Raw genomic sequence first — 23,236 nt, 5'->3', positions numbered from 1 at the left:
CCTCATCCAATAGGACTGGTATCCTTATAGAAGGGGAAATTTTAGACACAGAGGCACACACACGGGGAGAACGCCATGTGAAGATGAGGGCAGAGATTGGGGTGGTCCTGCTAAAAGCCAAGGAATGCCAAAGACTGCCAGCAAACCTCCAGACGCTAGGAGAGAGGCTTGGAACGGATTGTCCCTCCCAGCCCTCGAAGGAATCAGCCCTGCTGATAGCGTGACCAGGGACTTACTTCTAGCCTCCAGAACTGTTAGGCAATAAACTTCTGTTCCTCGAGCCACCTATTCTGTGGGGCTTTGTGACAGCAGCCCTAGAAAACGAAGAACGCACAGCTGACACAGCCGAAGGCAGGCTGCCTCCCCTCTCTGGTCTTTGCTGGGGTAGGATCACAGCAAGCTCCAAAATGCATTTGGGGCCACAGTGACTCTGGCCCGTAGAGTCTTGACTCTCACCCGGGGTGGAAGCCCCTCAGGCTGTCCATTGCTACCCTCCTCCTGGACCCCTCCAGAGGCAGACTGAAGGCTGTGACTTCACAGTAGGGAGTGGAGTTCAGGAGGGGAGTGTTTTGCCTAAGCTTCAGGAGTTCAGCAGGAAACAAGGAGTTAACCACAGCTCCGCAAACTACCCAAGCATGGCATGCTGAGGTTTCTGTGACTTATCCTCTGGTGCCTTCCCACTGTCTCTCTGACTCTCTTGCACAGGATCCTCACTCTGAAATGTGTGCAGATAATCTGTAGTCATTAGGACTGTGTCCAGTCATTCCTCCCGCCACCCCAGGGCCTAGCCCATGGCCTGCCTCAAGTGGATGGTTGCATGGATGGATGGATGGATGGACGGACAGACTGACAAATGGACAGACATTCAAGGGGATTCTTTGAGCTAAACTTTCTGTGGTACATGATTCAACAAAGCAGCTGTGAAGTCATTACCTCAAGGAGCTTCTGGGAACTGAGTAAGCCATTGAGTCCCTGTGGATCCCTATTCTTGCCACATGGACCCTGCATTCTTTCTCATTCTCTCTGGACTGAAAATTTCCCAAGTGCTAACCACCACAGCAAGGCTTCCAAGTTCCCTTCTATTAGTGCTCCCTCCTGGCAGCTCTTTACAATACTTCACACAAAGGAGGTTTAAATAGACTCTGGCAATCTCCCTGGAATTCACAGCCAGCCCCCCAACCCAAAAATCTACCAAAAGCTTCAGACAAAACCTAAGAGGAAACTGCATTTAAAAATGGATCTCTTTCCCTGGCACCTGAACAGCTTCTTTTTAGAAGGCACAAGATCATTTTGAAACAACTGTTCCAGGGAAGATGTGAAGAAGCAAAACAAAATAAAACCCTGAGGCCTATGTGTCATTGTATTCCAGAAACTTCCACAGATGGGAACTGCACTGAGGAGGGTGGCTGCCAGAGAGCCAGGGAGAGACTGCAAGAGACTCTGGGGACTTGAGAACTGGAAAGGGCCAGAACAGTGCCCTGAGCTTGGCCCAACTTGGCTCTTAAAGAGAACCCCACCACTCATTAACCAGCCCTAAAACCTGCTAAGTGAAAAAGAAAAATAAATGAGCTCATTAAATCCAGAAGGAAGGAAGACCTGGAGGCTTAACCAAGGAAATTCCCAACACCCAGTTAGAAAAACAAAGGGGTGTTGGGCACAATTAGATTCAAAGCCAGGAGTAGGGTCTGGCCCCCAAATGAGGGGGGTGAGTCATTCTGTATTACCCTGTAGGGCTGGAAACAGGCGCCTGAAGGGGGAAGCAGTGCTCAGAGTGTGGCCGGCTGGGATGGTCCCTGTGGTTTACCAATTCCAGTGGTCCAGGTCTGGCCAAACTGGTGGGGAAGTCAGTTGGGAAACACAAGGGGAAGTTCCAGGAGCATGACGAGTTCAACCCATCCTGCGGTAACTGCCTATGACAAATACAGCCTCAGGTTTGGCTTACGAAGGCTGTTCATCACTTCATCCTTTCCTCCCCGTTCATCACCCGCTTACCGAGGACTGACCATCTACATGCAGACACTGCATCACATGCACCTTCATACCTGCCTTGCGCTTGGTCCCACTCGGCTCTCTAGGTTCCTTGCTCCTGGCCCCAGCTTCATCCCCTGACCATGGCCCCCTTTTGAGGGAGATGGCTTCCGATCTCCTTGTTCCTGAGTGGTTGGGGCTCTGATCATTCCTGGCATCTACTTTTGTCTTGAGTAAAAGAGAATTCCCCTCCTACCAGCCTCTGGGCCTAAACAAACAATGAATAATGCCTTGAATAATGTCTGTTGCACTGGGGCCTCAACAAGAACAATGGGAACACAGATGAGGGAGTGCCTAGCTCCACCTGTGTGTTAGGGGAGCCCTGGGGAAAGAAAGCCTTCTGTGGAGGAGACAAACTTTCCCCAAGTGGAGCAGGGTAGAGGGTGAAAGTAACTCCAAGGAGAGGAGCAGTGGGAGCAAGGACTCAGAGGTGTGAAAGAGGATGCCAGATTAACAAGAACCCATATGCCACCAAGAAAAAGAAGTGGTCATGTTCATTCTGTGTCCTTTGCTCCCACCCACTCTTTCTGCCAGGGACTGTAAGTCAGAATGATTTTCATGGCTGACTCATAGGCAAAGCTATCATTTGTCTAAAATTGAAATTTCATAAGGAACCCTGAAATATGGCAAGATCCACACCCAATTATATTCTCCTTGCCATCCTCTTCCAAAGTAGACACCATTCCCAAGAAAGAGGCAGCATAGCATTATGGGACAAGGATGAGTTGTAGGGTCCTAAGATCTGGGTTTGAATCCCAACTCCACTAATAACGAGCTGTGTGACACTGGACTGGTTACTTAACTTCTCTGAGCCACTTTCATCTGTAAAAGGGGGGTAATAAATACCTACCAAATAGCCTGGTCAGGAGGATTAGAAATAACATATGCAAAGTATGTCACCCCCACCCACCCCAGATGCTTTGAGTATAGCCCATGTTCAAAGATGGCAGCCAGTGTTATCCTGGATACTGGGATGTATCATCCCACCCTGGGAGGCCTCTGCTCCCTCGGGTGCCTGGCTCCTATTGAGTAAAGGTAAGGGGTGGTTTAGTCACTGGTGTGATATCCAGCACTCTGTGACCTCCATCTCTGAAAACAACAACAACAACAACAACAAAAACCACTGGGTTCACCACTCTGCATCTGAATGGAGTCTACCCTTTGCTCTTGCAAGCTTAAAAAACTAATTGCCATGCATGAGCAAGCCCTTGGAATCTAAAGTCACTTCCTTAAGTCGGAGAGGTTGTACCTCTGCACCTTTTCAAATGTGCTCCCAGAGGTCTGCTCTGAAGGTCAGGGCCACGGACTGTTCTAGATTTTAAAGCATGTTAGACACAGTTTTACTTTGAGGCAGAGTGACTTACAAGAGGGGTGCCTGCGAAAGATTAAAAGATTACATTTGTCGTCCCCTGCTTTCGTGGGAAAAGTACCAACTTCTTTTTTGGCCTGTAGACTCAGACAAAACCAGCGTGGTGGCCTTCATGGGCTGTTGAGCAGAGGTGGAGGAGAGCAGCAGGGAAGAGATAGGGCATCCTGGACTCCCCTCACGAGTCACCGAGGGTAATTTTCTCAGAAGTCTAGATGGATGCCAGTAAGCCCGCTGTCCAGACAGGGGAGGTGATAGAGCTCGCTTTGTGTTTCCAGTTGAAAACAAAGGCTCGTTAGGATTCGCGGCAGCCTGTGCTGCCCTGGGGCTCCAGGGACCAGCTGGCACCTGGACGGCGGCTGTGAAAAAACACTGGAGGCAGAACTCAGCTGAGCTGCAACCTCGTGAGCTCAAGTGGGGGTCACCCCTAGCTGAGGTTACCGCTGAGGGAATGGGGTCACCCGCCCCGGGAGAACCTGAGCGGCTGCGCGGGGACGCGGACAAAAGCCGCTTTGTGGAGGCGGCGAGTCCCTCAACGGCGCCACCGTGTGGCAGCGCCGGGAAGCGGCGGCGGCGGCGGGCGCCGCGGATCCTAAGGCCGTCTCTCGCACGCCCTGACCTTCTCCCACCTTCTCTGACAGGTGAGGGGGCTGACCTCAAGGAGATGCCCGTTTTCTGCTAAGTAGGTGGAGGTTACTTGCCATGTGTTGGAAAACGAAAGAGATGTGTCCGCTTTTGCACAGCAAGTTTGTGGGCAGTCCTACCCACTTCCATACTCAGTTGAATTTAGTCCCAGCCGATAGCCTCACCTGAAAATTGATGACTCAAAGGCCATTAAAGTGAATGAATAAGGACTGCTTAGATGTTAGGCTGTCCCGTCCCCGGGTGGTTCCGGGTTCCTTATTCTCAGAACAGACATTTTGTGAGCGAGGGGGGAGAGAGCAGAGGAGCAATGAACTGAGAGTGTCTGAACTTGACACTCCACCTGCCAGCGTTTTCAGCTACACTGTAACAGAGCTGGCAGATGGGACTTTTCCTGTCGTAGTCTCACCGGGCGCTGCAGAGTTGGGTGTGAGCCAGCTCCCCGTACTACAATTCAGAGGACATCTCCTGGAGCAGGTTCTGTGATCCCGAGCCCTGTCCCCTAACTGGGAACACAGAAGGGTCTGTGCAGTGCCTGGAGAGGAGGGGAGGAGCTGTGAAAAGGTTTCTCTGGAGGGCACTGTGGCCAAGGGCGCATTTCCGTCTTGGAGGAGTTTTGGGGGGAGGCCTCCTCCCCTCCAGCCTGAGGAGGGGCCTTCCCGGACATCCCAGTGCGCTGTGTTCCCACAGGGGCAGGGGTGGGGGCTGCAGGGGTGGGGGCCGGAGCGGTGCAGGAGGTGCTCTGATTGCTGAGGCGCCCGGGGCAGCAGCACAGGACAGAAGAGGATGCATGTGACAGCTGCTGTCCCGGGACTCATCAGTGAGGACCTGCGAGGGCTTCCCAGACCTGGAAGAACCCGGCCAGGGAGGTTTTTAAACTCTGCCAGAGAGCAGAGTCTGGGAGGCCGAGGTGACCCCAGCAGTGAGATTCCATGCGCGGTGGGCCACCCTCCAAGCCAGGGGCGCAGGAGAACATCCAAAGAGACGGAACACACTGCCCACGTCACGGGGGCTGTGGTCTGAGGGAGCCGCAGAGGGTCTCTGAAGAGTCCCTGCAGGCGGCACAAGGGGGAAGATTCCGGTTCAGATACCTGCCTCTTGAGGAGGATCCCTCAGACACAGTCCCACCACCAGAGACCCTAATAATCTCACCACCACCACCAACCCCCCCCCCCCACCCCCGATTGCCAACCTTCATTAGCAAGTCGTGGGGACAGAAACCGAGAAAGTTAGAAGCTGACCACCTGCCTCTTAGACAGCGGGTTTTCACCAACCTCCTGCTATAGCTAGGAGGAGGGAGCAAGATTAAATGCTAATTTCTATCCTGATTTTCTTTATTATTATTACACAAATCAGCCTTTCTAATTATTTGAGTGAGACTATTCGCAACTGAAGTGATTGCAAGACTGTTATGGTCCGAGTGAGAGTGGAAAAGTCAAGGGTCCCAGGCAAATTTTAAAAGGTGGTAGAGCAAAAATAAGCATATATTTTGATTATGTCCCACTTGGGTTTGTTCAACATAGAAGTTGCAATATATGCAACAAATCATTACTGGGCACTCTGCCTGCATCACTCCCTGCTGAGGAGCTCAATCTTCTACCCTCCAGAGCCTGCTAGAGAAAGTTTAGTGCCTCCACTGGGACCCTTAGTGGGAACAGGAAGTAGCCCACGCCCTGGGGATCACGGCAGACTGGGTGCTCTTGAGTTCAGAGATCTCTGAGGTACTCCCTCTCTCTCTCTTCCTCTCTTCATTGAGGACTCCATGGTGACGGCCTGCCCCATGAGGCTCTGCCCAGCTCTTAGAGGACACCACTCTCCAGGGGCTGCCCCAAACCTGGTGATGCTCTTCAGGGCCTGGGGAGGAGGCTGAAGAGGCAGTTCTGGGCCTGAACTTCCCTGATTCTCCCTGTCACAGTGGTTCTCAGCTCTCTCTCTCTGCCCCACCGCCATCCCCAAACCATCTGCAAGGTACCAACTCTTCCCCCAATGACTCACATCCCACCTCTGCCCCTGAGCAGCCCCCCACCCAACATCCAGTCTTCTCAGGACTGCAACCTACCTCCACAGTCATCTCCCTGCTGCTGTCGTGTTTCCAGGGACAGACCAATCAACAGTAACCATCGTCTGCAATCCCTTTCCCTTCCTCCTTACATCCTGTCCCTGCCTAGAAGTGGGACAATGTTGTGATCCTCATTTTACAGGTGACAGAGGCCCATTATGGTAGGCCATGACGTGGGTACTGAGTAGCGGTGTCAGAACTAGAAGGGATGTCTCTGGTAGAGACTCTTGGAGGAAGTCACCTTTGAGCTGAAACTTAAAGAATGAAATCAGAGTTAGCCAGATGAAGAGGAAGATGGGATTGGGAAGGCCATTTCAGGGTGGAGTATGCTTGCAGGCAAGGAACCAAGAAAGATCATGAGTGATCACATACTGTAATTTCTTCTCTAAGTCCTTTGATGCCTCCTCACTGGGTGTGGCAGAAAGGCTGAGTCTGTCTCTGTAGAAAGCCCTGTTCACTCTCCAGCCTTGGCTGCACCTCCAACAGGCTCCCAGCACTCCGGGTGCCATGTACTTCTCTCTGTGTACTTCTCATGATTTCACCCTTGGTGCCTTTGCACAAGCATCTCCCCCTTGCTTCCTGGCAAGATTCAGCTCAAACGTCAGCTGCTCTGTAAAGCTCTTTGACCTCCATCGACACAGTTGTACTTGCTTCCCTCAGACCTACGCACACGGCCCTCACATGCGCATTTGTAGATTTGCCATTGGCCCAGGGACTGTGCAAAAGGTCTTCACAGGTAAGGTCTGCGTGTTTCCATATGTATCCCCAGTGCCTGCAATACATCTGGCACAAAGTTGATAATCAAGCAACTGGGAGAGGGTGAAGAAAAGGGGAAGAGGGGGAAGAAGTAGCCAAGGTGTGTTGATTTCAAGGTCACACCATTGGGAGTCTTTAAAGTACTCATGTCTATGTTGGAGCTCAGAGAATCTTGTAAGGCTTCATTAGGATATAAGCACACCACACTTTTGTGGACACAAATTTCATTTTCAAAACAAGATAAAGTGACGTCGGAATATTTTATATTTGTTTGTTTCTTTTTTAAAACAGGGTTATATTCCATTTCAGGTTCTACTCCCATAACGAACTCATCCTCAGGAAGATCACCAGTCTGGTGCCTTCACACACCCACCTGTTCCCAGGGGCCACTTCAGCCCGGCTCTGAGATTTCACTGCATACCACCCACGTCTACATTTAAGGTTTCAAAGGGTACTTCTGCTTATTTGTTCTTCTTGCAAAATACCCAGATTAGTTTTCAGAATCTCAGTTAAATCTACGGCAAATAACTTATAAGAAAGGCAAGGGTGGGTCACTGAGTAATTATTACTTGATTTGTCCCCAGCTTGCTTGTATCTCGGCCCCATTCTCCAGCTCAGCTTGGCATAGCTTCTGAGTTGTTCGGTAAATGGCCCTAACGTCCACCAGCAGGGTAGCAGCCAAATGAATTGTGGTGCAACTATGAGATTTAACACTCGGCAAACATTAAGAATGTGTTGAATGTTCATGTGTGTTGACACAGGAGAATGTTCCTGACTTCTCATTGGGTTGATATATACACTGTTCTTTATGAAGACAAAAAGGATCTGAAATATGTAAACCAAAATATTTATTATTTGTGTTTCTGTAATTTTCAGAATTTTAATAATGAACTCAAATTGTTTGTGAAAAAGTAATAATTTTAAAAATTTAAACTTAATGATCAAAGTAAAAAGATTAAATGTATATTATAGTTTATGCTGGGTCCCATGTGTATTACAAGGTATTATATTACAAGGGAGGTTTTACTCCCCAGGCCTTTCAGGAGGCCTATATTCCCCAGATGTTGTCATCTGGCAAGGTGCCACTCCTATTTCAAGACTGAGTTCAGTTGCTCCACTTCTGGGGACTCTTCCTGGGGACTGTATAAGACTCTTCCAGGTTTGTATAAGTGCCATTTCTGACCATTCCCCCAGGCCACTGGGCCAGCTCTTACCCCAGCAACCATTACATGTAATGGTTTTCTCATAGCACTCCCTGAGCCCTTGTGAGGGGATTATTCAGCTCCTTGTCCCTGGGTCTACTTGACACAGTGAATAATGGATGACCCAGGGGCACCTGGGTGGCTCAGTCAGTTAAGCACCCAACTCTTGATTTTGGCTCAGGTCATGATCCCAGGGTTGTGGGACTGAGCCCTGTGTCAGACTCTGTGCTGAGCATGGAACCTGGTTGAGATTCTCTCCCCACACCCCCTTCTCTCTAAAAAAAAAAAAAAAAAAAAAAAAAAAAAGAATAACAGACAACCCAATACATTATTGATATGTGTCAATTGATATCAATGAGCATGTCATTGATTTTCTATAAATCTCAGTGTCCTCATCATTATAATGGGGATCAATGTGCCCATCGCACATTGGTAAGGATTAAACCAATGCTTTGTGCACTGAAAAGCATGGCAGAGCTCAGTGGGCCTCACAAGGAGGGCATATTTGACAATCAGAACCCGGCGTCCACACCACAATCCATGCTGCGGGCTGTTGGCTAGTGAGACAGTTCCATTAAAAAATCACTTTCTGCAAGCAGTGAAGGGGAGTTTGTCTATGTGTTTTTGTTTTGTTGTGTTAAGTGAGAATATGGTGGTCCTTTAGCCTCCAGCCCTCTTGCAAGCTCTCCACCAGAGGGCAGTCTAAACAGAGTCAAACGTAGGCCTTCCAGAGCCTGGAAGGACATGGTTTGCAGAACCAGGATCTTCCTATAGCTAGAGTATGGTTTTGAGCAACACAACTATTTTATTTTTGTTATTTTTAATGGAAAGTCTTCTAACCTGTGTCACAACTCAACACAACACTGTAAGCAGACTTTTATAACCATTTCATGTCATTATGCTTGCTATGTTTTCTTTTAGGTATTAACATCATGTACAAATAGTAATGATAGTTAACACTGATTTGGGCCTTACTGTGTTGCAGACACCATTCTGAATATTGTGCATGTATTTGCTCATCACGTCTTCAAAGCAACTATAGGAGATGGGTGCTATTACTATCCCCATTTTCCATATGAGGAAACTGAGACCCAAAGTCACAAGGCACAGCATATGAACCCTAGTACTGTGGCTCTGGAGCCCACATGCTGGGCACTATACTACAGCTGTTCAGCAACACTCCACAAAAGGCACAGGATGGAGAGAAGAGCTGGGTGTGGACTGTGCATCCGTTTCTTATTCCATTATGAAATGAACACATACATAGTTTTTTTTTTTAAACTCATTTTTTAAGTTTTAATGTTTAATGTTTATTTTTGAGAGAGAGACAGAGACAGAGACAGAATGTGAATGGGGGAGAGCAGAGAGAGAGAGGGAGACACAGAATGGGAAAAGACGTTTGCAAATGACGTATCAAAGGGTTAGTATCCAAAATCTATAAAGAACTTATCAAACTCAACACCTAGTGAACAAATAATCCAGTGAAGAAATGGGCAGAAGACATGAATAGACACTTTTCCAAAGAAGACATCCAGATGGCTAACAGACACATGAAAAGATGTTCAGCATCACTCATCATCAGGGAAATACAAATCAAAGCCACAATGAGATGCCACATCATAGCTGTCAGAATGGCTAAAATGAACAATCAGGAGACAACAGATGTTGGCGGGAATGTGGAGAAAGGGAAGCACTTTCGCACTGCTGGTGAGAGTTCAAACTGGTGCAGCTACTCTGGAGAATAGTGTAGAGGTTCCCCACAAAATTAAAAATAGAGCTACCCCACAAATCAGCAATTGTACTTGTAGGTATTTATCCAAAGGAAACAAAAATGCTGATTCGAAGGGGCACATACACCCCAATGTTTATAGCACTATCAACAATAGCCGAATTACGGAAAGAGCCCAAATGTCCATTGACTGATGAACAAAGAAGATGTAGTATATATACAATGGAATATTGCTTAGCAATCAAAAAGAATGAAATCTTGCCATTTGCAACAACATGGATGGAACTAGAATGTATCATGCTAAGCAAAATAACTCAGAGAAAGATAAAAATCATATGATTTCACTTATATTTGGAATTTAAGAAACAAAACAGATGAACATGGGTGAAGGGAAGGAAAAATAAGATAAAAACAGAGAGGGAGGCAAACCATAAGGGACTCTTAAATATGGAGAACAAACTGAGGGTTGCTGGAAGGGTGTTGGGTAGGGGGGATGGGCTAAATGCATGGTGGGCATTAAGGAGGGCACTTGTTGGGACGAGCACTTGGTGTGGTATGTAAGTGATAAATCACTAAATTCTACTCTAAAGGAGGAGGAGGAGGAGGAGGAGGAGGAAGTAATGGGAAGGAAAACAGTATCCTTGCCTTCAGGGATTCACAATGGTATAATTAGATTATGAACTCTAAAAACTTTGATTTAGCCTTGGGTAAAATGATGAGATGACAGAGATTTCACTAATATTCTACTAGAGGGCTTGTGCAGATATAACCATGTCGACAACTACTTTGAGAATTCCTAGTTCTGTTCTAGCTATTGCCCTTCTCAGTAAAGACAGTGCAGGTTAGGGAATATCGTGTTCTGAGGACTAGAGGGGCAGAATGAACAGAATACATAGGCCAAATAAGATGAGGTCTTCCTTAAGTTTGAATGGATGCAGGTGTTTCTTACTATCCTAAATTATGATTTCTCTCTTTAATGTTTATATGCGAGAATCAAGAAGCTTCATGATTTGGCACATTTATTAATTTGCTATAAAATACTTATTTTTCACAACAACTGCGTGTGTGACATTCAACGTTATCTTTGGGCTCTTAACCCATGGGATGGCAATCTATAGCCCATGGGCCAAATCTGGCCTGCCTTCTATTTTGTTTTTAATTTTTTTAATGTATATGTATTTATTTTGAGAGAGAGAGATCAATTGCTTGAGCAGGTGAGGGGCAGAGAAAGAGGGGGAGACAGATAATCCCAAGCAGGCTCCACACTGTCAGAGCCCACACAGGACTGGATCCCACAAACCATCATGACCTGAGCTGAAATCAAGAGTCAGACACTTAAATGACTGAGCCACCCATGTGCCCCTCCTGCCCCTGTTTTCACACGGTCCGTGTGTGTTAACCACGTCTTTTATTTTCTGTATTCTGATGCTCTGACACCTGGACCCTGGCCTTCCCTGAATTAGTCAATTCTTAAAGACGTATGAGCACACTGTTCAAATACAAATCAACCAGTCTAGAGCCCACACACCCGACCATCCCCTTTATTGGGCTCTCACACTCCAGGCCACTATCCACCTGCCCTAATCCCCCCAGGGCCAGGTACTAGATAACCAGGGACAGACCCTGTGCCCCAGAGCCTGCTGAAATTATTCAAACTAGCCAATCCTAAGCATGCTTACCCTGACTCACTCATTCCTTCCCACAGAAACCAGAAAAAAGGGATTTTGCCTGCAATTTCTCCCTGTTCTCTGGAGTGACCCTAGTGCTTCCTGTGTGCTCTCCCCTCACCTATCCCTTAACATGATGGACCCTTTCCTCTTGGGAACTGTGAGTAACAAACTGTCTTTTTAGTGGCAGTCATCTGATGTGTAGACCTTACTAGACCTCATATTTTCTATTAACTGGTATATTTTAGGAGCGCCTGGGTAGCTTAGTGGGTAAATCATCTGACTGTTAGTTTCGGTTCAGGTCATGATCTCATGGTTCATGAGTTTGAGCCCCGCATTGGGCTCTGTGCTGACAGTGAGGAGCCTGGTCAGGATTCTCTGTCTCCCTCTCTCTCTTCCCCTTCCCCACTCACACTCTCTCTCACTCAAAATAAATAAATAAACATTTTACTTAAAAGAAATGGTATATTTTAAAACATGATTAGCTAAGAATGGCTTTCACATTCTTAAATAATTGAAAAAATCAAAAGAAGAATAATATTTCATGACACCTGAATATATACGAAATTCAAATTTTATTGGAATCCAGTTACATTCGTTCATTTACATATTGTCTGTGACTCCTTTGGCCTTACCATGGCAGAGTTGAGTACTTATGACAGACACCTTATAGCCCACAAAATCTAAAATATTTACCATCTTCGCAGACATAGTTTGTTGCCATCAAAACCCTTAGTTCTTTTATTTGCTCATTTAAGCTATGAACTTGTATCAGTTGGCCCATTGCTCTCTGTATGGTGCAGATCCCGTCATAATTTGAAAGATTCAGAATCTCCGGATATAGTTTTCTTCCTAGGGTCTATGCCAACTCTCTGAGCCTCCATTTATTTATTTGTTTGTTTGTTTGTTTGTTATTTTACTTATCCTCAATAAGAACATTTTATTGTGACTCAGGACAACCAAATAGATAACAGAAACAAATTTCATGAGACATTATTCATCCTTATAATGTCTGGATCACTTTGATGATTTCTGTTCTCTTCTCCATTTTTAAAATATACTGCTCACAATCTACTGCTTTCAAAACCCACTCGTGAGTCAAATTTTAATTAACATCATGAATCTAACAGAGTCAAATCCAAACAGCACAAAGTGTTTCTCTTATACACACTCTGTGGAGGAGATAAAAATAGAAACAAATAATAGCAATAAAGCACAAAAAACATAAAACAAGTTTTAAAGAATGCTCTAGAAGCAAAGAGAAGAAAGAGATAATTTTCTTTTTTCTTAGAGCTGTTGGACAGGGTTTCATAGAGCAAGTAGGATTTGAATTTAGTCTGGAAGGATGGTCAGAAAACCCTTAGTAGAGAAGAAAGAGAAAGGGAGGATTCATGCCCTATGAGAAAGGCATGCTCTATAACAGCACCTGCAGGAGGCCAAGGATGTCTTATTCCGCCATTCATTTCCAGTTCCTAGCATGTTTGACACCCAGTAAGTGCTCACTAAATGTTTGTTGTGGGTCCACATAGTAATTCCTCTAGGACCTACTCAGTCCCCATACTATCTGCTTTTAAATTCTGTAAATTTGAGGGACACCCAGGTGACTCAGTCAGTTAAGCATCCGACTTTTGGTTTTGGCTCAGGTCACGATCTCACGGTTTCATGAGTTGGAGTCCTGCATCAGGCTCTACACTGGCAGATTGGAACCTGCTTGGGATTCTCGCTCTCTATCCTCCACTCACACTGTCTCTGTCTCTCTCAAAATAAATAAACAAACTTAAAAAAAAAAAGAAAGAAATTTTGTATGGGACGCCTGGGTGGCTTAGTTGGTTAAGTGTCCAACTTCAGCTCAGGTCATGATCTCCTGATTTATGAGTTTGAGCCCCACATTTGGTTCTCTGCTGAACAGCTCAGAGCTTGGAGACTGTTTCTGGATTCTGTGTCTCCCTCTCTCTCTGCCCCTTCCCTACTTGCACTCTCTCTCTCTCTCTCTCTCCCTCTCCCAAAAATATATAAACATTAAAAAAAAAGAAAGAAATTTTGTAAACTTGAGTTTTTATGTCCTATTTTCTTTCTTTTTTTTTTTTTTTACCACATTTCTATCATGTTCATTTAAAAAAATTTTTTTTATTTAATGTTTATTTATTTTTGAGAGACAGAGCATGTGTGGAGGAGGGGCAGGGAGAAAGAGAGACACAGGATCTGAAGTAGGTTCCAGGCTCCAAGCTGTCAGTACAGAGCCTGATGCAGGGCTCAAACCCATGAACTATTAGGTCATGACCTGAGCCATGGTCGCTTAACTGACTGAGCCACCCAGGTGCCTCTAAGTTCTTGAACTAACTTTTGTTGAGGGCATACTGTGAGTAATGTTTGAAATAAAGATCCCAAGTTGGTTTCTACTACTCTGTCTGCCAGGTTTAGTTCTTAAGAAGTTTGTCAAGGGGTACCTGGGTGGCTCAGTCTGTTAAGGGTTTGACTCTTGATTTCATCTCAGGTCATGATCTCATGTTTTGTGAGTTAAAGTCCCACGACCAGCTCTGTGGTAACAGTGCAGAGCCTGGCTGGGATTCTCTCCTTCTCTCTCTCTGCCCACCCCACCCCCCACCCTCCACCGCCAAACTTAAAAAATACTATTAAAAAAAAAAAGAAATTTGTCAAATCCATACTGGATGTCTGTCTTTCCACCTGAAACCCCTTTGTCTAGCCTACCATTTTAAACAGCCTCAGCAGAGCCCCAATACTATAAGCTTAAGACCTAAAGAGGCCAGAGGGTACTGCCTGCCCCACACTTTCTTTCTCTGAGCCCACCCTGTGTTACAGCAAATACTCGGCACCCAGGAAAAGCGACATGCACTCAGGGAATCAGAGAAGACTGTTTATTGTGCACTTGTGCTGGCCCAGCAGAGTCACCTCCAAAGTCTGAGCCCTGAACCTTGACATTGGCCTCCTTTTATGGCTGGGATGGTAGGGGGTTGAGAGACAAAAGAAAAAGGGGAGGGGACACTTATCAGTGGTACTTGGGCAGTTGGTGGACATAGGAGGCAAACAAGATTACAGAAGCCAAAAGTATGCAGGGGGAGTATCCAGCCTTGGACATCTGGCTGGCCCCTTTTATCTTGTTTTTACTAGATTTTCTTCTCACTTCCCCCTCTTAATTCTCAAGCTGCTGTGGCAGACTTAGAGAAAATCAGTTTGTGGGGGCCAGGGAACCCTTTGCTGCCATGGGAGGAGGGGCAAAGACCATTCTGGATTCTTCCTGCTGGACAGGGATGCTGAAGGGAGGGGTGAGGCAGCTAGGGTTCTTCATCATCCAAAGGAGAGTAACAACAGCTAGGATGGTCCAACTGGAGCATCATCTGAAGTTTTATAACTTCTAGATGAGAGGAAACAAGCCTGGTTAGCATATTAAGAATATAAGGACCACACAGGAGGGCTCTGAAAAGCATTAGGGGAGGACAGCTAAAGGGAGGAGCCAAGATGCCCAATTCTATAAGTTGCTCCAAGAGTTCCATGAATCTGCTAATTCCTGTCTTTGTTGATTCACTCCCTCAGCTGCTGGACCATTTTCGGACTATCCCCAATTGGTTTACATAGAAGCAACATTCTTCATGTAGGAAAAGACATAGTCCTCCCCTTTCGGCAGTTAGCAGGTCCAGCCCTACAGCAAAGAGTATAGCAACAAGTATGGAAAGAGAAGTAGGTAGGGGATGACAATGAAATCTGAGAGAGAATGATTTGCTGTAGTTCATTTAAGTTGCTTGATTTTCCTCAAGCTTCTGGTTACAGAGAGTTCTCAGGTGTTGGCTGCAGGCCACTTATCGTCTGCTATCTTCTTAAGGGGTCTGGAGAGGATTATCCTTGTTAGCAGTTACTTTCCATTTCGAGGCGTTGTCAGGTGACAGGTGGTCTGCCTTTACTCGGGAATGGTGGATCCAGGTGGTTAGTCCTGCAACCTTGAGAACTGTGGGCGTGGTTAGCACAATTAAATAAGGACCCTTCCAGGTAGGTGTAAGTGGGTTCCTTCTTCCAATCTTTTATCCAAACCTGATCCCCAGGTTTGTGGAGGTGTACAGTTATTCCTAGGGAAATAGGTATTCTGTCTGTCACTCATCTATGTGCCTCAAATACAGTTTTCTCTAGTCCTTGTAGTTGTTTTTGTATTTCTAAATTCCATAGCTCTGTCAGGTCCCCCTTGAATTTGGCTAGTGGAAGGGTCTTCCGTATAGGATCTCGAATGGGGAGAATCCCATTTTTGCCCAGCGTGTAGAGCATATTCAGAGAAGAGTTAGTATATCTGGCCAGGGCAAGTTAGTTTCCTGACATAGTTTTGCCATGGCTGATTTAAGGGGTCCAGTTCATACATTCCACTTTCCCTGAACTCTGGGGCTGGTGGCTGCATGTAGGTTCCATTGGATACCTAGGGCTTTGGCTACTTGCTGCACCAACTTGGCCACGAAATCTGGGCCGTTGTCTGAGCCTATGGTTAACGGCATACCATGTCTGGGAATGATATCCCTTGGCAGGGCCTTGGTTATTTCTCTTGCCTTTTCTGTGTATGTGGGATAGGCTTCAACCCAGCCCCAAAACATGCAGATGAATACCAAAAGATATTTGTATCCTTTACTGGGTCTTATTTCGGTAAAGCCTACCTCTAAATCTTCGCAGTGTGCCTGACCACAGCATTGGATTTCCATGGGCCCAGTGGGGACTTGTTTGGCATTATTTTGAGCACAGAGGAGGCAGCATTGAAAGACTGAGGCACAGAGGGACAGGAGTTGAGCAATTACATAGTAACAGCTCAATAAGGTTTCAAGGGCAGTTTTTCCTAAGTGGGAGAGCTCCTGCTGTTGGAGAACCACCTGGTGGGCTAGCTGCTCCGGTATGTATAGAGTCTCTGGTCTGGAAGTACTCACCATCTGTCTTTTGTCTGGCTTCCTTTTTCCTATTGTGCCCATTTTGTTTCATGGATTGTGTACCTTGGGGAAGTTGGCAGTTCTGAGGCCAGCATGATTGTTGAGGTTGTTGTTTCTTTTCCCACTGCTTGTTTAGCTGTGGTGTCAGCTCATCGGTTACCTTCTGACACTGAGTCCTTTCCTCCTTGGTGTCCCTTGTAGTGGATGGCTGCTACCTCCCTCGGTTCCCAGACTGCCCTTAATAGGGCATTTAGGATTTCTTCCCAATTTTTGATTTCTCTTCCTCCTGCAGTCAAAAGTCCTCTCTCCTTGTATACAGCCCCATGTACATGTACAGTGGCCAAGGCATAGTGCGAGTCAGCGTATGTGTTGGCCCGTTTGTCTTTACTGAGTCCTAGTGCTCTTATTAGGGCCCACAGTTCTGCTCTTTGGGCTGACCATCCTTGTAGAAGGGCTGCTTTCATGACCTCAAAATCAGAGACTTCTGCATAACCAGAGCATCTTTTGCCTTTGTTCATGAAGCTGCTGCTGTGGGTGTACAGGACAAGGTCAGGATTTTGTAAGGGTCTGTCTGATAGGTTGGATCGGCTAGAATAGACTTCATCAAGTACTGGTAGCCAATCATGTTCTGGGGGCCCCCGCCACTGCAGACAAGAAAGTGGCAGAGTTTAGAGTTTTTACAGCTTCCAATCTTAGTCGTCGGTTCTCACATAGGTGTCCCTGATAATGTATCACCGGAGCATGCATTAGCCAGTGTCGCCCTCTGGCATCCATCAAGGTAATAACAGAAATGGGGAAGCTTAACATTTAGGTTTTGCCCCAACGTGAATTTGTCTGCTTTCTTGATTAAAAGTGTGGTGGCTGCCAGTGACCCTCAGATAGGGTGACCATCCCGCTACAACTGAGTCAGTCTGCTTTGAAAGGTATGCCACTAGTCTTCACCAAGCTCCAAATTCCTGGGTGAGAACCCCCAGAGTCACCCCATTCTTCTCATGTACAAACAGGTTGAAATCTCGTGATACATCTGGGAGTCCCAAGGCTGGTGTCTCTGAGAGTTTTGTTTTTATAGTTTCGAATGCCTTTTCTTGATTAGGGCCCCATAAAAGGAGTGCTCTCTCCTCCCCCCAAAAAGGGGTGCTCTCTCCTCCCCCTTAGTGCCTCATATAGAGGTCTGGCCAACTCCAAGAACCCTGGGATCCATATTCAACAGAATCCTGCTGCTCCCAGGAACTCTCAGACCTGCTGGCAGATAGTGGGAGCTGGAATGGCACAGACTGCCTGTTTTCTTTCAATTCCCAGCAACCGTTTGCCTTGGGTAAATTTTAAAGCCCAAATATTTAACTTCCTGCTGGCAAACCTGTGCCTTTTTCTTTGATACCCGGTATCCTGCCTTGCTAGTAGCCTGAGTAGGGCCCTGGTTCACTCCCAGCACTGGGTCTGTGTGGGACTGGCTAGCAGAAGATCGTCCACATACTGAAGGAGGACACATCCTAGGTCCCGTCCCAGAAACCTGGCTAAATCAGATGCCAGCACCCCACTGAATAAGGTTGGTGAATTTTTGAATCCTTGTGGCAGTCTAGTCCCAGTGAACTGTTCCTTTGCCCTGTGGTAGGGTTTTCCCATTCAAAAGCAAATAGGAGTTGGCTATTAGGTGCTAGCTCGAGACAGAAGAAGGCGTCTTTTAAATCTAGGCATGTGAACCATCTTGCTTCCAAGGGTATGAGTTCTAGTAGAGTGTATGGGTTAGACAATGCTGAATGCAGTGTGATGACTGCTTCACTAATGGTTCTTAGGTCCTGTACAGTGCAGTGACCATTTGTCCCAGGCTTTTTCATGGGCAGCAGAGGAGTATTCCATGGGGACTGGCATCATTTTAGAAGTCCTCATTTGAGTAGCCTGTCCAAGTGTGTCTGGATCCCTAGGTGTGCCTCCCATGGGACCATATGTTGGCATATTTTGACAGGTTGGGATCCAGGCTTTAGGTCAATTAATATCGGGGGGGTGTTTTTTTGCCAGACTACGGGGGGTTTCCTTCCACCCAAACTGAAGGGAATTCAGCTTCTAGCTTGGAGGTGGGGGGCTTGCAAGTAAAATCAGTCTCCTGGGGTAATATGTAGAATGAGAAGAGGAAAAGAAAGAGACCAAAGACACAGCTGAAGGAGTACAGGGAGTGGTGGAGCAGAAATGTGACGTCTGCTGTATCTAAGGCCCTTGGAGGAGCATATTCCTACACCAGGAGGGTATAAAAGTCCCTTCAGGAGACAGGTCTTGCTTCCAGATTTGTCTCAGTTCCCCCCTGATAGTTCCTATGGTTCCACTTTGCTCCCTCGATATCCCTGGGTCTTTGATCAGCACTAAAACACCTTTCCAGCACCATCTGTGGGAGGAGAGATTGTCCTTACAATCAGAGGGGCCCACATGTCATGCATGCATCTATGGATGCTAAAAGTCATAGAGTACTGGGAAATTGTACACAAATGCACACCTGTCCTTCTCAAAATGCCAGTAGCCCTTTCTCCTTTGAAAAACTTTGGAAGAGAGATCAGTAAGGAAGTGATTGCAGATCTACTGAAGAAATGATGTAGACCTAAGCCAGAGCAGTGGCTAAAGGATCCAGAGGAGGGGATGGGTGTGAGGAACATTTATGAAGTAAAACTAATAAGACAGGTCTTGGTTGGTAGATCCAGGGTAGGCCAGAGGGAGGAGTGAGTGAGGATCCTAACATTGTGGTTTGGGCAGCTGAATGGCTGAGTATTTCATCCATCAAGATAAAAATACAGGAGCGTATCTGGATAGGTAGGAAGTGATTAATTTAATTTGGAACATGGCAAATTTGAGATCCCCCTGGGAGATTGTGTGGAGATGACCAGCAAGCCAGCGGTCTCTGGACATATAAGAAACATATGAGAAGAATTCCACACAAGGGACTAAGAGGGAACAGCCATGTTTGGGAACCACTCATGGCCTACATGGACTGGTAGCATCTGTGGGAAACAATCTACTAACACACACACAGACCACTGGTCATTCTAGGTCGGCCATGATTCCCCATTGAAGCCTGTCTGTGGCCTTGATGATCCGCCTGCACAGATAGTCTGTGGCTGGTAGTCCTGGCTCCACCAGAAACAGCACACTCTCCCTGATATGAGCTGGACCAAACCTTGGCAAGTGCAAACTTAACAACCCTGGAACTTTCATAGCTTCTCTCTCTCCTGGGAGAAACAGCAAGGCAGAGAAAGATAATAAAACCAACCAATCATCAAGTTCTATCCCAGGTGTTAGAACACGGTGGCTGGGGAGAGGCATTTAAACCACAAACCCTTCTCACTTATCTCTATCTGGGAGATAAATTTGATGCAGATTATAATTTTTGTCAATGTCTCATAACGTCCTTAGCAAACACAGCTTCAAACTCCCCCTACCTACAGATTGCTGCATATAACTCCTCCTGCAAAAAGAAAAAACAAAAAACCTGGGACTACCACTAATCCCATCACTGCTGCTTCATGGACCTCACATTCTTATCCTTAATCCTTTCTGGGATGTGTCAGCAATGTTGAGTCCAAGGAGGAAGGATTCTCAGAACCTGGCTCCCAGTGGAAAAGGACTGGACTGGAGCTGGCTGTCAGGCCATGATTTGTAGATTAGAATTATGCCTGCCTCTGAGTTCTGCAATAATACTACTCGATATTCTTCAGGAGGATAATTTCTTTGTTCATTTCTTTTGTTTCTTTCACTTGTTCTTCTTATTGAGGGTCTCCTTTCTGCTGGTTTTGGAACACCCTAACTTTTCTCTCTACGTGTCCCTTGTTCATTAGCCTCTGTCTTACATGAGGGAGTTTATACTGGATCACAAGACTCATCTTCTTTCTCCCATTGCAGTAACTCTTCTCTCTCAGACCTCAAATCAGGCTGGAGATCGGGGATGTAAGACACTCCTTTGCTGGGCCATTTAAGGAGGGCTCTCCAAAGGGATGGCACTTGCACTGAATGGAGAACATTGGACCACTTCTTGCACTCACAGCTTGTATTTATTTCAAAATATCTTTGCTTAGTTTTTTAAAATGCAGCTCTCTCAGCACCTGCAGCAAATTCTCCTGGGATACGTGTTAAACTCCCCAGACCATTCAATCGGATCTCTGAGGGTAGGGCTTACAAATCTCCAGGTTAACCAAATATCCAAGCTGCTTCTTAAGAATACAAGACTTGAGAATCACTATTATAGGCTGAGAATTTTGATAATAACTATCCATGCTTATTTAACACAGCCTCAAATTATCTGAGTAGGGTTTTTCTTTTATTTTCTTTCTTTTTAACCAACAAGTGCATTTCTTTTAATATAATCTCAGCCAGATGCTTAAGACATGCAGTGGACCAGGTCACTGGTTGCAGTTGGGAAGGGGTAAGGATTGGTGTTCTACCCTCAGACTCCACGTTCACCAAATTTTCTCTCTTCCCTGCTCTGAAAAGCACAGATTTAGGGATTTGATAGACCTGGCTTGAATCAAACAGTCATTTAGCTGAGTGAAAGTGGCTTTGAACATATTAAGCTCAGTGTTCTTTGCATATACCAGGATCAATAATACCTAGCACACAGTTTCTGCAAGCGTGGTCTTGACCTGAAGACACCCCCTTGGTTGGCTGATGCCAACGCCCCTCAGAGGAAAGGCCTGGGAATAGCATTAATTGATTACTATTTAGTTAGATTTCTGCCACTTTGAAGATGTACTCACTACAAAATACCATTCCACAATCAGCAGCCCCTCACATCTTCTTTGATAAATTGATCAAAGGAATATTAGTGCTAGAGGCTAAATCTAGTGACTTGTAAATGACTACAAAGCGGTATTTTGCTAATGTGGAGCTAAGAGATTAAAATTTCTTTAAGAGGGGTGCCTGGATGGCTTAGTTGGTTAAGCATCTGACTTCAGCTCAGGTCATGATCTCATGGTTCATGAGTTCGAGTCCCACATGGGGTGAGCACTAGCCCCACTTTAGGTGAGCTCTAGCCATGCCTTGCATGAGCCCTGCTTCTCTCTCTCCCTCTCACTCTCTCCCTCATCTCTCTCTCTCAGAAAAAAAAAAGAAAGAAAAGAAAAGACAAAACTAATCAATAGAATCCAAGAAGTTTTTTCTTGAAAAAAAAAAAAAAAACAGGGGAGCTTGGGTGGCTCAGTAGGCTAAGCATCCAATTCTTGATTTCAGTACAGGTCATGACCTCATGTTTTGTGGGTTCAAGCCCCACATCGGGCTCTGCATGGACAGTGCAGAGCCTGCTTGGGATTCTCTCTCTCCCTTTCTCTGTGCCCCTCTCCTGATTGTGCCCTTTCTCTCTCAAAAATAAATAAATAAAACTTTTTTAAAGTTTTAAAAAACACCAAAAAAACCCAACTTGTTTCAAAGTGTTAGTGTTTGCTAGGAAAGCATGTTGCAAAGGTGGGGGACAATGACATGACCACCCCATGAGGGATTATTTCTGATGGGTGCTACTGGAGAGGTGTTTGTGGGCCCGCACCTCCCTGGGTACCAGGACAATGAGCTGTTGCACTGAGAGTGCACAGCTGGGCTGGCCTGTGTTGTCACTGAGTGGCCAGTCTCTTCTTACCTTGGGAAAGTGAGAGGGAGATAGCACAACCTAAGTCAAGGTCTTTGCAGATCTTGTCTTGGTTCATTTACTTAGTTGTTCATTCTGGATGACCTTCTTCCTTCGTAAACATTGTCGACAGAGATGTTGATGTTTTCTTGTATACTTTCTGCTCAATTCATTTTCTGAGGCATTTTTAACATCACAAATGCATCTTTGCTGATAATATCAAGGCATATAAAATCAGTAGCTTCTTCTTAAGGATTCTACACAGATCAAGCAATCATTTTTCCTGTACCTTTAATTTAATTTATTTTTTTTAATATGAAATTTATTGTTAAATTGGTTTCCATACAACACCCAGTGCTCATCCCAACAGGTGCCCTCCTCAATGCCCATCACCCACCCTCCCCACCCTTTCACCCCCCTCCCCCCCATCAACCCTCAGTTTTTTCTCAGTTTTTAAGAGTCTCTTATGCTTTGGCTCTCTCCCTCTCTAACTTTTTTTTTTTCCTTCCCCTCCCCCATGGTCTTCTGTCAAGTTTCTCAGGATCCACATAAGAGTGAAAACATATGGTATCTGTCTTTCTCTGTGTGACTTATTTCACTTAGCATAATACTCTCCAGTTCCATCCACGTTGCTACAAAAGGCCATATTTCATTCTTTCTCATTGCCAAGTAGTATTCCGTTGTGTATATAAACTACAATTTCTTTATCCATTAATCAGTTGATGGACATTTAGGCTCTTTCCATAATTGGCTATTGTTGAAAGTGCTGCTATAAACATTGGGGCACAAGTGCCCCTATGCATCAGCACTCCTGTACCCCTTGGGTAAATTCCTAGCAGTGCTATTGCTGGGTCATAGGGTAGATCTATTTTTAATTTCTTGAGGAACCTCCACACTGTTTTCCAGAGCGGCTGCACCAGTTTGCATTCCCACCAACAGTGCAGGAGGGTTCCCGTTTCTCCACATCCTCTCCAGCATCTATAGTCTCCTGATTTGTTCATTTTAGACACTCTGACTGGTGTGAGGTGGTATCTTAGTGTGGTTTTGATTTGTATTTCCCTGATGAGGAGCGATGTTGAGCATATTTTCATGTGCCTGTTGGCAATCTGGATGTCTTCTTTTTTTTTTTTTTAATTTTTTTTTAACGTTTATTTATTTTTGAGACAGAGAGAGATAGAGCATGAACGGGGTGGGTCAGAGAGAGAGGGAGACACAGAATCTGAAACAGGCTCCAGGCTCTGAGCTGTCAGCACAGAGCCTGACGCGGGGCTCAAACCCACG

General features: G+C 45.9%; 1 long non-coding RNA gene across 3 annotated transcripts in view; it reads left to right on the top strand.

Moving 5' to 3' along the window:
- Positions 1 to 3,390: 3,390 nt before the first annotated feature.
- LOC144615942 (uncharacterized) overlaps positions 3,391 to 23,236 on the top strand; it is a 33,431-nt gene continuing 13,585 nt past the window's right edge. Inside the window, exons 1-4 of one of the 3 annotated variants that reach the window (XR_013554687.2) lie at positions 3,391 to 4,035; positions 5,793 to 6,004; positions 7,161 to 7,302; positions 11,488 to 11,609. This is a non-coding gene — a long non-coding RNA (uncharacterized LOC144615942). Of the gene's footprint in view, positions 4,036 to 5,792; positions 6,005 to 7,160; positions 7,303 to 9,038; positions 9,258 to 11,487; positions 11,610 to 23,236 lie in introns of those variants that run through there. The other 2 variants (XR_013554689.2, XR_013554688.2) reach the window with 2 other exon arrangements.

Source organism: Panthera onca, chromosome A3, assembly GCF_046562875.1.
Source record: "Panthera onca isolate mPanOnc1 chromosome A3, mPanOnc1 haplotype 2, whole genome shotgun sequence".
NCBI classification, from domain to species: Eukaryota; Metazoa; Chordata; class Mammalia; order Carnivora; family Felidae; genus Panthera; species Panthera onca.
This window is presented reverse-complemented; position numbering and strand designations above follow the sequence as displayed.